The sequence below is a fragment of the Mesoplodon mirus genome (assembly GCF_964341445.2).
Source record: "Mesoplodon mirus genome assembly, chromosome: 3".
In the NCBI taxonomy this organism is placed as follows: Eukaryota; Metazoa; Chordata; class Mammalia; order Artiodactyla; family Ziphiidae; genus Mesoplodon; species Mesoplodon mirus.
The window spans coordinates 83,017,406-83,032,299 of record NC_138978.1 but is presented as its reverse complement, the minus strand read 5'-3'; the positions used below and the strand labels follow the sequence as shown (position 1 = coordinate 83,032,299).

General features: G+C 34.6%; 1 protein-coding gene across 3 annotated transcripts in view; it reads right to left on the bottom strand.

Moving 5' to 3' along the window:
• The window catches only part of HS2ST1 (heparan sulfate 2-O-sulfotransferase 1), a 191,773-nt gene that overhangs the window by 93,780 nt on the left and 83,099 nt on the right, over nt 1–14,894 (bottom strand). The gene's annotated exons all lie outside the window — the stretch shown is intronic.

The following is a 14,894-nucleotide window of genomic DNA, read 5'->3' as shown; positions in this document are numbered from 1 at the left end:
AAATAATGAATTTCACAGAACAAAACCTTTTTTTGTAATTTGGAAACTCATTCTATATTTCATCACATCTACTGTCTTAGATGCATAATTGTGGGGAGTAAAACACAGGTAGATGTCTGCAGGAAATTTAAAAAGCGGGGCCAGGCAGGATGGCATTGTAGTAAAATAAATGCTTTTGAGCTTAGCAGGCACATAACTCAATTAAGTTTGGCTCAAATACTAATTCACAATTCACCTCCTTCTGTTTTCTTTCACTCTGAAGACTCTACAAAATTCGAGAATTAGAGTAAGCAACAAAACTTTGAGTTTTTTCTAATGTGTCTATCTCTGATATTTTAAAATCTGTTTTTTACTTTGTCGCTTTCTTATCCTGCATTTTCCTGCCTCTACTAATTGCCTATGACTCTATAAGGTACCTTTTTAATACCTCTCTTGCTTCCTACTTTCATCTGACTATTAATTCTTGGCTTCATCCCAGAAATCTCTGTGAAAGCCTGTCTTTCCATCTATAAGGCCAATGTCATGGTCTCACTTTTTTTTCATCTCTAACTTGGATGCTGCAACTGGTTCCCCTAAATGCAGTATGCATTAACTGTTAATTGTTGTTCATGTTCCACAAGGGAGATAGAATTTTATGAACAGAGAGAGTGAGGGAGGTTATTATTTTATCCAATTTATAAAAAATTTCTCAATGCCGAGTCCAAACTCCTTAGGTTCGCAAACAAAGCTCTTAGTAAATCAAGCCCCAAACAACAACTTCCAGTTTTTTATGCCCATTTCCTTCTCCTTGGTGGATTTCTCCCTATTCCCTGTTTTACACAGTCATATATGGTTCCCGCTACTCTTAACTACTGTTCCTTCTCCCTGGAATGCCTTTCTAAACTTCCTGCTCAAATTTCAAGGTCCAGTTAAAATCCCACCTTCCTTGAAAACATCCATCCTCTAGACATTAAGTTACATTAAGTTACATCTAGTTTTCTGCTAGATGATAGCAGAAAACATTTTACAGTTATTCACTATTTACATGTCTGTCTTCCAAACCAGAGGTGGTCCTTAAGGATAACAAGCACAGCTAGTTCATCTTTATAACCCAAACTCTAAACGAGAGCCTGGCATATAGTCGGTACTTGATTAGTGTTCATTGTTTATAAGGTTAAGAGTACAATGTTGGAGTGACATTAGCCAGGCAGTAGAACAAGATATCCCAGCTCTCATTTCCCCATGGAAACACCAATTTAACAACAACATAAAGACCAAAATACCTTTAAAAGATTTCCAGATTCCAGTTAAGAAGTTGCAGTACCCCAGGCAGCACAAAGCCAAGAAGAGTTGCAGCGAAATGGGTAAGAAGAAAGTTTCACTATACCAGCAACAGTTCCTCCATCAAGGCAGAACAGATCAGCCCAGGAGAACACCCTGTCTTGGAACTTCTCCTGGTCGGGGGCAGGGGTGGGAGACAGAAGTGCATCCAAGGTTCTGGCTTTTTGGAAAGAACACCTGAGGGACTCATTTCTGTCTTGCCTAACTCTTAACCGAGAAGGAAAACGACTTGTACATTGACAACTACAAAACAGTGTTGAAAAAAATTAGAGAAGTGGGGCTTCCCTGGTGGCGCAGTGGTTGAGAGTCTGCCTGCTAATGCAGGGGACACGGGTTCGAGCCCTGGTCTGGGAGGATCCCACATGCCGCGGAACGACTGGGCCCGTGAGCCATGGCTGCTGAGCCCGCGCATCTGGAGCCTGTGCTCCAGCAACGGGAGAGGCCTCGATAGTGAGAGGCCCGCGCACTGCGATGAAGAGTGACCCCCCCGCTTGCCACAACTAGAGAAAGCCCTCGCACAGAAGTGAAGAACCAACATAGCCAAAAATAAATAAATAAACAAATGTGGGTTTAAAAAAATTAAAAAAAATAAAAATTGGAAATAATAACAGTCCTTTAAAAAAAATTAGAGAAGACAAATAAATGAAGAGACATCCCACATTCATGGATTGGAAAATTTAATATTGTTAAAATCTCTCAAAGTGATTTACAGATTCAAGGCAATCCCTGTCAAAATCTCAATGGCATTTTTTACAGAAATAGAAAAAACAATCCTAAAACTCATATGGAATCTCAAAGGGCCCCCAATAGCCAAAACAACCATGAGAAAGAACAAAGCTGGAGGTCTCACACCTCCCAATTTCAAAACATATTATAAAACTACAGTAATTAGAACAGTATGGTATTGGCATAAAGACAGACATATAGACCAATGGAACAGAACAGAGAGCCCAGAAATAAATGTGCACATATAGAGCCAAATGATCTAAGAGTGCCAGAATTACAGAATAGGGAAAGGATAGTTTCTTTAACAAACTGTGCCAGGAAAACTGGATATCCACATGCAAAAGAATGAAATTGGACCTTTACCTTACACATACACAAAACTCAATTCAAAATGTATTAAAGACTTAAATGTGAAACATGAAACTATAAAACTCCTAGAAGAAAACATAGGGGAAAAAGTTTCATGACAATGATCTTGGCAATGATTTCCTGGATATGACACCAAAAGACAGGCAACAAAAGCAAAAATAGACAAGGGCTAAACCAAACTAAAAAGAATCTGCATAGCATAAGGAAAATTTAAAAAGTGAAAGGCAACCTACAGAATGGAAGAAGATATTTACAAATCATATGTCTGATAAGGGGTCAATACCCGAAATATATAAGAATATCCTACAACTCAATGCAAAAATATAACTCAATTCAAAAATAGGCAAGGGACTTGAATACACACTTCACCAAAAAAGACATGCAAATGGCATACAAAAGACATACATGTATTGGAAAACATATTCAACATCACCCATCATCAGGGAAATGCAAATCAAAAACCACAATAAGATGTTACCTCACACCTGTTTGTACGGCTATTATTTTCTTTTAAATGCTGGTGAAGATGTGGAGAAATTGGAACCCCTTGGCACCGTTGGTGAGAACGTAAAATGGTGCAACTGCTATGTAAAACAGTATGAAGATTCCTCAGAAAATTAAATACAGAAGTACCATATGGTCCAGCAATCCTACTTCTGAGTATTTATCCAAAAGAAATGAAATAAGGATCTCAAAGAGATAATAGCACTCCCATGTTCATTGTAGTACGATTCACAATATCCAAGAGGTGGAAACAACCTAAATATCCATTGATTCCGCTAATGGATGAACAGACAAAGGAAATGTGATATATATAATGAAATATTATTTAGCCTTAAAAAAAAAAAAGGAAATCCTGCATATACAACAAAATGGCTGAACTTGAAGGAAATTATGCTCTATGAAATAAGCCAGTCACAGGAGGACAAATACTTCATGATTCCACTCATATGAGGTATCTAAAGTAGTAAAACTCATAAAAGCACAAAGTAGAATGGTGGATGCCAGGGACTGGGGGGAGGAGGAAATGGGGAGCTGCTGTTCAATTGGGTATAGAATTTCAGTTATGCAAGATAAAAAAGTTCTAGAGCTCTACTATACAACATTGTCCTTATAGCTATAAATATTGTACTGCACATTTAAAAGTTTGTTAAGAGAGTAGCTCTCATGTTATGTTTTTTATCACAAAAACAAACAGAAAAACCAACTACAATGTTCATGACGTCTCTGTTGGAGTACATACAGACTATCTCAGGAAAAGGCAAAGAGCTTGCTCTAGGTGGTTCAAGGTTGCTGGAACTGAAGTGTATAATTTTATCAGAAGAAAAAGTGTAAGCAGACACAACTTCCAGAGCAGAAATACTAACCAGAATGAAGACTTTGTCAAGTTACTATTAAGGTAAGTTAGGATATGTAAACATAAGGAAGCATACTTAAAATCTGAGCAGACAGAAACTAGAAAGGAAAATTTATTTTGATTGATAGACCTATCCACTTGAGAGGAGCCTGAGGCTCATTTTCACCGTGCAGTAACCACAAAGAAAGAAACCATATATAAGGCAGGGGTGAGGGGAGGGTGAGAGGCAGGAGATAGGAACTAATATCCCACATTCTGGAGGGTATTTAAGTGAGAAGGGTCAAAGTCCTCGTGGAATTTTTAGAAACAAACCCTATTTTAGTATCTAAGCCAAAAATTACTAAGAAATTTGATTTAGTGAGAACAGTGTAACCATCATCAAGCTTGAGGATATCAATTCTTTAGTGCTGGCATGGATTCTCTAACAGAGAAGAATAAGTAACTTGGGACCATACACAAACTATCAAACTCTATCCTAAATCCAACATTCTCTTAAATAAAATAGCACATATAAAAGTGCACTGTAAACTATAAAGACAGATATGTTAGTTACAGTTATATAGATTTATATAGTCACACATAATTAATAGTTTAGTAATATTCACATAGCAATATTCATATATTATTAATTTCTGGTGTAACCTGTTAGTTCCATTATTTTATGACACAGATAATCTCAGCCATGTGGATAGCTTTAGTATCACGCCAACAAACGGTAATACAATTATAGTTATTTTTTGTTTACTTAATAGAAAAGGTGAGAATTATCAGTCTTTAGAATATTATGTTCTAGTTGAACTAACATTCTATTTAGCTAGCATTTCATTATTTTTTCCTACCTAGCACCAATCTTCTGTACCAATCCTCCCCAATGTAGCTAACACTAGACACATGATACTAGACAGACACACACATGCACACATACACACACAGGCACATCCTGTCATTGTCTCAATATCACTTTGTAATTCCACATCCTGTCATCCAAAGTCCCTTACATTCATTAGGTGGCAAATATTTGTTAATGATAGGTTTCTAATTCTAAGCAGAAAATCCAGCATTGTTAATAATAGAGCATATAACACTTAACATATTAATACGAAAGCAATTTTAAAATTGCTAGACCCCCGTTTTTAATTTTCTTAAAAGCTCTATATAATAAATAATGTGGCCTTTACGGTTTACATACACGTTCAGTCTTTTCTTTTCCCTTTATCTCTTACTCTAATTAATGTTTTTTTATAGTCCAGAATGTTTTACCCACTGTAAGCTGCCTCAAATTCTGTATATTCAGGGAAATTATAAATAACTATTTAAAAATAACAGTTAAAAAGCAAAACAAATTAAATACAATTACTCAAACATTTTTTAAATTTCCACAAATATTTTGGATTAATTGGATGATATTCTGCAGTGATGCAAAATGAGAGTTGGAATTTAATGATTTAATTTTGGAGAGAAGACTGCATAGAGTAAACTAACAATTCTGTTTCAATCACTCTAGCAACTAAACACAGCATTTATTATTACAATCATAACATCTGAAATGTGCTGACAACTTAGAAATCATCAAGGATTTTTTTAAAAAGGAAAAAAGCCATCTTTTTTAACATTTTTATTGGAGTATGATTGCTTTACCATGGTGTGTTAGTTTCTGATTTATAACAAAGTGAATAAGCTATACATATACATATATTTCCGTATCTCCTCCCTCTAACGTCTCCCTCCCACCCTCCCTATCCCACCCCTCTAGGTGGTCACAAAGCACCAAGCTGATCTCCCTGTACTATGCGGCTGCTTCCCACTAGCTATCTATTTTACATTTGGTAGTGTATATATATCCATGCCACTCTCTCACTTCGTTCCAGCTTACCCTTCCCCCTCCCCGTGTCCTCAAGTCCATTCTCTATGTCTGCATCTTTATTCCTGTCCTGCCCCTATGTTCTTCAGAACCATTTTTTTTTTTTTTAGATTCCACATACATGTGTTAGCATATGGTATTTGTTTTTCTCTTTCTGACTTACTTCACTCTGTATGACAGACTCTAGGTCCATCCACCTCACTGCAAATAACTTAATTTCGTTTCTTTTTATGGCTGAGTAATATTCTATTGTATATATGTGCCACATCTTCTTTATCCATTCATCTGTCGATGGACACTTAGGTTGCTTCCGTGTCCTGGCTATTGTAAATAGAGCACAGCCACTATGAAGCCATCTATTTAATATGTGGTTTATTAAGGTTCACTCTGACAACACCAAATTTCCCACCTTGTCTTCTGTCTATACCTAGTACCTAGAGACCAATTTTCTAATCTTAGTAAACTGCCTGAAAAACTAATTAAGCACTATTTTCTATCTGTTTTAGTAAAGGATGAGCAGGAGAGGAGCCTGAAAAAATATCAATACCAAGTCCCTGTCACTATATAAGGAAGGAGTAACCTTTAGGCTTTGTTGGACTTTGTTCCAATGAGATAATGTTCAGCTCAACAATCCCATTAATCTGTATGGATAAAAGAATCACTTTTTCCATTTACAGTGGGGAGGGAAATGTACTGAAAACTTGTATGCAAGAATACTGTTTCAGATCTGGTGTTGGTAAGTTCTTAATGAGTTAGTCTAAAGACTGGGTCTCAAGAAGCCCATGCAGAAGTATAAGACCATTATAATGTTACCAAATCCCCAGAAACAGTTTAATAAATGAAACGGAACCTGGCTTTATAACATATAAAATCACTAGTACAAACCTCCACTCTAGAACCTATATTGTATATTTATTATCAGTCTTTCTCAAGAGAACATCCCATGACCTAAAAGACTGTAATCAGTCAGTAGTCTGCTGAATGAATGAATGGTTTTGCTTTTTAAAACACTTTTGAAAGGGTCTACTTTCCAAAATGTACAGTTGGTTTTAAACCAAAAAATGCAAACCAAGCAAAATTCAAAAATAATTTTTAAATTAAAAATAAATTCAACATATACAAACCAGGTGCAGGAAATGACTGAACAAACAATGCAGAGAACTATTCTAGTATATCAAAAAACAATACTCCACAATCTACAAATGAAATGGGACCCAAAATATACTAAGATGTATCATAAGGTATGCTTTTTATAAAAAGGCAATAGGACTTATAATTAACCTTGACAATTTCCAGGATACAGTGATTTGTATTTTAGACAGTTGGTTGCTAAATTTGTGTGACAGATAATACATGTAGCCACTAAAATTACAGTACTGCCCTTTCCAGATGCTGCAACAAATGCTTGATTAACATTATGTAAATATACCTCCTTTCTGATCAGGACCAGGCAGAATATTTCATTAAAATATGTACGCAATACACTGAAGTCAGTTCACATTACCACAATAACATTCTACAGTAATAACTAAGTATTAAGCAGAATGCAAGTTGGCTTATGGAGGGCAATACAAAAACCAAATACCTAACAGTAAAAATAAGAAAATGTATATTACTTTTACCAAAGTGAAAGCACGGAAGTCTATTTTCATTTTTATGTGCTTTTATTTCATTTTAAATAGCAAATAAGAAACCTTACTTTAAAAGCTTTGGAACTTCAAAATATTTCAAATTTATATCCATATGAATACAAAAGCAGAACATCTACTTTTAGTCTACTTAAGAAAATATCTAACATGAGATATACAAATGTATAATACAAAGTAATTTGTTCATCTAAATTTCTCTACTGGTTCCTTAATCTCCTGAAAGGTACTCTATCAAAAAGGAAAGAGGAGGAAAAGGTAATTTTTTCTGCATTACTGTCAACTTTTTATTTTTGTAGTAACTCAGAAGAGGTCACCAGTATGAATATGAATAACAGGATATGCTCTCTAAATTAATCTCTCTACATTCACCAGTGTCACTGATTTTACTGTTACTTCCTAATTTTGGTTCTATAATATATAAATAGTAACTAAGAAAAACAATCAATCTATAAAAGCTAAAAAAAATTTCTGTACCTCTCTACCATAAACAGTAGGGATAGGGACAGTGGTTGGTGAGGGTAGGGAGACAGAAATGTTAACACCTATGTGATAGATTTTATTACCAGCCTAATATTAGCTGCCCCTCCTTTACCAGGCCTATCTCTAGAGGAGAGTTATATTTCCTGCTTCCATTTGAGCTGTTTCTACCAATGAAATGTGAAAGTGGCATCTGCCAGTTCCAAGCAGAAGTTTTAGGAGCCATCATACAAGTTCCATCACTCTTTTTCCCTCTCCTTCATACGTCTCAGGAAGAGGGCATAGAGCAAAGCCACAGCAGATCTGCAAAGTATAAATGAGAATAGAATAAATAAGCCACTTGAGCTTCTGGAGTTTTTTGCTGTTACAGTTTAACGAAAGCTATCCAGTACACCCTATCTATGGCGTGAGAGAGGTACCCAATATTATAAATATAGACATTAAATTGACAAATGGTACCTATCCATGGCAACATGAAGCCCTTTTGTGACCATAAGTACTAGCCTAATTGAATGTCAGGAGGCTAGCATAAAAAGGCCAGTTGCTCCCATGTTCTTGGATAGCCCTCTGATGCCTATGATTGCATTTAATTTGAGCCTGCTTACCTTTTCTTTCCACTACTTTCCAAAGACTACAGAAGGGCAACAATCACACTTATTATACTAGATACAGAGTAAGAGGATGGGGAAAGGTAGACACATAATACACATTGTACAAAACTGGCCGGTAGTACCAGTCAGCTGGACATTAGCAATATTGAACACAGTTGTTTCCTAATCTCAAACTCCTTCTGCATTTTGCATTTGGGTAGTTATAGAATTAGCACCTAGATTAATATTAGTTATGAGGAATTTTTAATATAATGTGAGTTGCCTAACCTTGTTCAGGCAGAGCCAGCCAAATATAAATTACATCTATTCAAAATCTTTTTAATTTTACTCTGCATTGTTTCCTAATAAATTCACCTACTTGCCTTTTTAAAAGGCTTGTCAAAACATTACTTTATGCACTGGGCTAAAAAGGTTACTAACTGATGAATTTAGAAAGTTCACTGAAGAATTGTGTTGAAGTTTATAGATAACTGATAGTGGAGTAAATGCAATTAAACAAGGCATTCACGTGTCATTCTTGCTCAGCAATTGTATTTCAAAATATTACAGTGAATAAATGCTTTGCCAAAACATGGCACAAGCAATCGTATTCATTTTTAAAGTGCTAGATATGACTTAATTATCAATTTTCAACTATGAGCCATTAACAAATGGTATACGTCCTATAATGTGTCATCATTATTTTGTCCTAAGAACATGAGTTATGAAAAGAAAAATAATGAAACAGATTTCCCTGTAAGACATGAACTTTAACTATTTTTTAGTCACCCCGTATATGTTGATTCTACCTAGGGACGATTTTAGGTAAGTGGACTTGGCTTCTCTGAGATTTAATGCAGGAGACCTTTGATTTAAACCACTTGTCAGGAAGACTAGACTTAAAGCAGTGCCCAAGAATGCCCGATTTAAGTAACCCTCTTTCTGATACAGTATTATTTTCCTCTCTCCACAATTCAGAAATCTGAGTACTTTTTTTAGTCATTACATGCTACAATTTAAAGAAGCAACTTTTACTTTCAGATTAATTTTGCAAATAAGGTTAGGAGGTAGAATGATTTATACCATTTTATGTTACCGAAAATAAAGATAACATAGTTAAGATTGTTGGCAGTTTTAAAAATAGATGCACAGGAGTACACAAAAAATCCTAAGTATAGCATTTAAAGAAGAATTCTATGCCATCAAGTTTAAGTGAAAGAGAAGCAAGAACGTGGGCACCAAGAGTATGGTATTATGTGTTAACATTGTGCATAAATGATAAACTATGCCACACTATAACATACTGCTCAAAAAACACTAAAAAGCCATGTATTGTGCAGTAGGCTTAGAATGGAAAAAATACTGTATAGTTGCATGTCACTGGAGATGTCAGACGAGTGCCAAGTATTTTGAGGTGAAAAAAATTTTGAGTAAAAAATAACACGCGAGAAGTCAAACAGAAGAGATGGTTTCTTCTATCACATACTAACCAGCCGTGCTATGACAGCAGTGCAGAGTACCAGTAACACTGTCTCATACTTCTCGAGTTCATGTCCTTCTGTTTATTCTTTATAATACCCAGACGCACAAGTCAATCATTGTGGGAATCTTGGCAGGATCTTCAAATTAAACATTTGGTAGACCTCTTTATCATGTGCTAGGAAACCAAGGACCAGAAAATCTGGAGTAGATGGAAAGATCCACCTACATAAATTTGTATCTCTTAGGATTTTACATGAATACATGTGTGTAAGGGTATGTGTATGAAACTGAATTCGAGAATATAGCTTTTTTTTTTTAAACTAGAACAAAATAGTCTCAAACTCCGATAAATCCAAGTTCCTAAATGATTTCCATCAGCTTCTGGTGTGCCCGTGGCGCTGAAGGAAGGAGATTAAGAGATTATTTAGGTACAATCCATACAGAATTTTCGTTGACCAACAAGCTCTTATGTTATTGTTAGAAAAGAATTTAACCCTCCTAACTGCAGTGGACAGCATTACTCACTTAGCTGAAAAGCCCTACTGTAAAATCCTTTCCCTTTTATAAGATTGCTATTTCATTGTAGAGGGGGAAAATGTTTTAAGTTAAAAAATACTAGTAACAACATAATAAAAGGACTAGAGAAATTATACAACAGAATGTTAATAATTTTGACTTGTCTTTAACTCAGCAGTTGCTAGTGAGCAAAACTTTTGCTTATGAAGACATTAAGCCAATATCTTATGTTAGCAAATATTTGAAAATTCATTTCAGATTAATCATAATATGTTAATATTAGAACTAAAATCATTCAAACTTTACTTAGAACATTCATAGCGTGACTTAACTTTTAGTAATTTTAAGCTTTAATAATTTCAAGTAGAATAAGTCAATATAATGAAATGATTCTATTTCATTCGGAATTTTCATCTTGACCTTTCTAATTAACTAAAATCAATAATCATTTAGCTATTAATCATTTGTGCATAGAATTACTGAAGTGTTGTCTTTAATAAATATAGTCTCATGGTAATAGGCCTCATCAATCAGTAGGCAGGCATTGTCTATATATGCAAACCAGCCTCTGCTGACCACTAAGCGCTCTGTGTGCATTATTTACTTTGATGCCCTTTGTTTAAGAAGGATTCCCTGCATATTTGGGTAGTGCCATAACAGTGAACTACCTCAGCAACTCCTGTGGCTCACAGCATTACTAAATGTCTTCTCTTGGATATTTTGGCAGCAAAAACTAAGCTGAGTGGGTTAGGTCAATGCTAAAATTTTTCATTAATTCACTATTATCCCTAGGCATTAGTGGTGCATTTTAAGGTAATGGAAAACAATATGAGAAAAACAGTAAGCATTTCCCCAAATCTCACTGGGACACTGAATAGCCTATTACAAAACTTGCCAGCATTTTCAAGAATTTTATAAAAATATTTATCTAAAGTTTTGTTTTAATAACAGATTAGACAAAAATTTGTTTTACCTAATATTTAAAATATTATGAAAAACCATATTTTTATACAAAATAATATAACTCTAGAAATACATCTTTCCCTTCCCTCAATTAAAAATGAAAGAGGATATTTTCTTTACATGGAAAGAAGTAGAGGCAAAGTTCATGTAATTTTCCACTGCTCACAAAGTTCCTATTAGAAATCCATCCTTTTCTGCAGTTATACTCATCCTAATGCATTATTATAAAAATGTATTTCACTAGAGGAGAATTCTTCCAAATACACTAAATTTTGGTAATCTGATTAGAGGAGAACAAAGATTGTCATGTGATATCATTCACTAAATTTCAGGAGTGTCTCGGTTCTTCTAGAAAAAGAGAATCTCTTAAACACGCAACAAAAATAATCTAAATCTCACATACCCAGCAAGTAATAATATATAATATAATGGAAGAACATTAAAAATATTTATCTCACTCCTGTTGTACAACCTATGATTGAGTGGGCTGGAAAAACATCAAAGGCAAATGTACAGAATTTTGCCATTAATGCCTCAACACAATTAACTTTGTTACTATTTTTTTTCTTAAGATTCTTCTCTTTATAGCTACTCTGCATCTTCCTAGAATCTTTTTTCTCCCTAGTTTTCTCCATTAATGAACGGTAACAAAAATATTCTTTCATTTAATCTTTAATTATTGAATATAAGGACTGCTACAGAGAGTTATTTTGCCAATTGGTATAAATCACTGACATCTATTTAAACACAGAGCTTCTAATATCATTCAATTTTGACTTTTATTGTCGCTAATTTTTTAAAGATTATACCTTATTATTCACTGTATCATTAAATGTAATAGCTCTTAAGGGTCAGTTTTTTAAAATACATGAAGAGATTAAAATATTTTGTTTACCTAAAAAGTTATCAGGATTGATTTATTTGAACATTGAGAAAAATTATAGGATCAGATACTTCCTAAAAGTTCTCAAACTATGAAGGCATAAAACATGAAAAGCTCAAGAAAAATGACAAAGCCAACATATACAGAAGAGGATTCTGCCTCTAAGTGGGCAAAAGAGAATTCATTCATGATAAATGATTCTTCTGAATTTGAGTTTTACAGCAAAAGACATACACTTAGGTATTTTTTTGAAAAAGCTTACTTGAAGGAACATGATAACTATCTTTAAACTTATCAACTGCCATGTATGGAAGGACAGATTAGATTAGGCTTAAACTGCTAATTACAGAGGTCAAAACTGAGACCGAAGAATGGAAAATAAGAGGCACCTTTCGTTCAACTGACAAAGAATTTTCCAATCATGAGAGTTACTAAAAAATGAAATTGATTATCCTTTACTTATGTTACTGTTTCTAGAAATTTTAAGTAGAAGACTGATGCTGGCCTATCAGAAACAATATGGAGTCGATTTCTACACTGATTGAGAGGGTAAACTATATGTGACTTTTAACTCTCATTCCAACTCTTGATATTCTTTGAAAAACTTGAAGCTCTACAGCACCTTAGTGTTCATCATGAATTCCCTGCTAGGGGGATTCCTAGATGGGATATTGTTTTCTTGTATGTTCTCATGTCAAACTCTGTATAAATTAGTTCAGGGAACATACTCAAATTGGTACATAAAATTTTATTTTGTCATTCTTCAGATGATAGTGACTCCAATACAGAAGTAAATATTCCTTTATAAAAGCTTGTAAACAATATTTTCTATAAGATGTACTACTCTGACAGAGAAGCATCTCCTCAGTCAATAATGACATATAATCATAGTTTAGATTCTAAAGTTAAATGTTCGAGATATATGGCTGACACTCAATAAATATTTTTTGAATCAATAAATGAACAGCAAGGAAGATTTATAAAACCACCACTAAACAGACTTTTTTTCCCAAAAGGAAATAAAGATTTGAATCTCCTGATACTAACAAAATTTAACTCAGAGATTATATGGATATGTTTTAGAGATAGGAACTTGGTTCAAAAAAGATGAACAGATTACGAGAAACAGCCTATTTACACTAAATCCAAAGGTATTCGTATACAGCACCACTCTTCTCCTGACTGTCCTCTCTAAACATTTTAGCATTTCAAGAAAACAAGTTTTTAAAAAATATTTTTGCTCCAGCTTTTCATCTATTTTTCCTATTCCCCAAATTAATATAGTTAAGATTATCAGGGTTATGCTCATTTGAACAAAAACAAAAATTTCCCCCCACTATAATTAAAACCGAGCTTCTATCATATCTGCTCCACTGGGTACCTCTCACTACCCCGGCCCTCCATATGCCTAGGTGGTGGAGGGTCTGGATGACCATCTCCAAGTGGAGTTACTGTGACTCAGGCCTTTGCTCATGTCGACTACAGAAACCCCCTCCCCAGATGGGACTGAGGCTTCTCTTCCTCTTCACAGTGTCCTAGGCTCATATGGGTACTGCCCCCCTCACCACCCCCCCACTAATAAAGACTGACCCACCTCATCAAAAAAACAGCAACAACAAAGGAAACAAACCCTGGAAACCAATATATTGCAGACATTAATTTTGATTCTGAGTTAGTGGTAATATCTTTACCACTAATATCTTTAAAATAGTAGTAGTATGTGGCTAATCTTCAATAAAAACAACTGAGGGTAAAATTGCTAAAACTGTTTCAGCAGCTATAACCCAGAAAAGAGGGGAGTATTTTCGCAAGGCAAAATTGAATACATTCCCACTGTGCTATATAGCTGAGGTATACAAAAGCTATAAAAGGTACAATGCTTGCCATACATAAAGAAAAAAGACAATTGAAAAAATGCATAGAGTCAAACTTGGCAAAATCTTATGAGCTTTTAAACACACAAATTTTAGATGTCCCCAATAATCCATTAACCTCAAACTACTAAATATCTCCTACCCTTGGACCATTTTTTAGAACATGAAGTCTTTGTGTTAAAACTAGTCATATGCACAGTCTGATGCCAAAGGCTGTCATTTGATCCAAGAGCTGACCTTTTATTCCAAATTGAAAGTGAACATAATTTGGAAATTTTATATCTTCAAGCTTCTGGACTTTAGACTGAAACCCAAAAGCTGAGGGGTGGGCTCTGCATACTATTTTGGCATGAAGTAGAAGCAAACATTTAAGTTCTGTCTCAGTTTCCTTTAATATAAAATAAGGGGGTCAGGATCTTTAACTTTCTTCCATCCTAAAATTGTGTTTAAGTTAGTATCTATTAGTTTCTAATTTCTGTATAATCTAATTCAACCATAATAACTGCCTGTCCACTTTATGCTAAGAAATCATATGTAAATATTAATTACTCTTCTTATGTACTTAAGGGTGAGGACACTGATTATTTGCTTCATAAGAACCATTCCATTTTGGGGGTTTTCAGTTAGTTTTGTTTTTTGATGAGTCAAAATTTGTTGAGTTGGTTACCACATAATATGGAAACCTTGTTAACTGTAAAACACAGAAACTTAAAAACTAATATCCACAGTCAGCCAATTGGCAAGATGGACTTGCTGGCAGGCTATTTTCAACTTAATGTTCTAGAGTAATTTTTTTAATTTAAAAAGGTGCATTCCAAATACTGCTT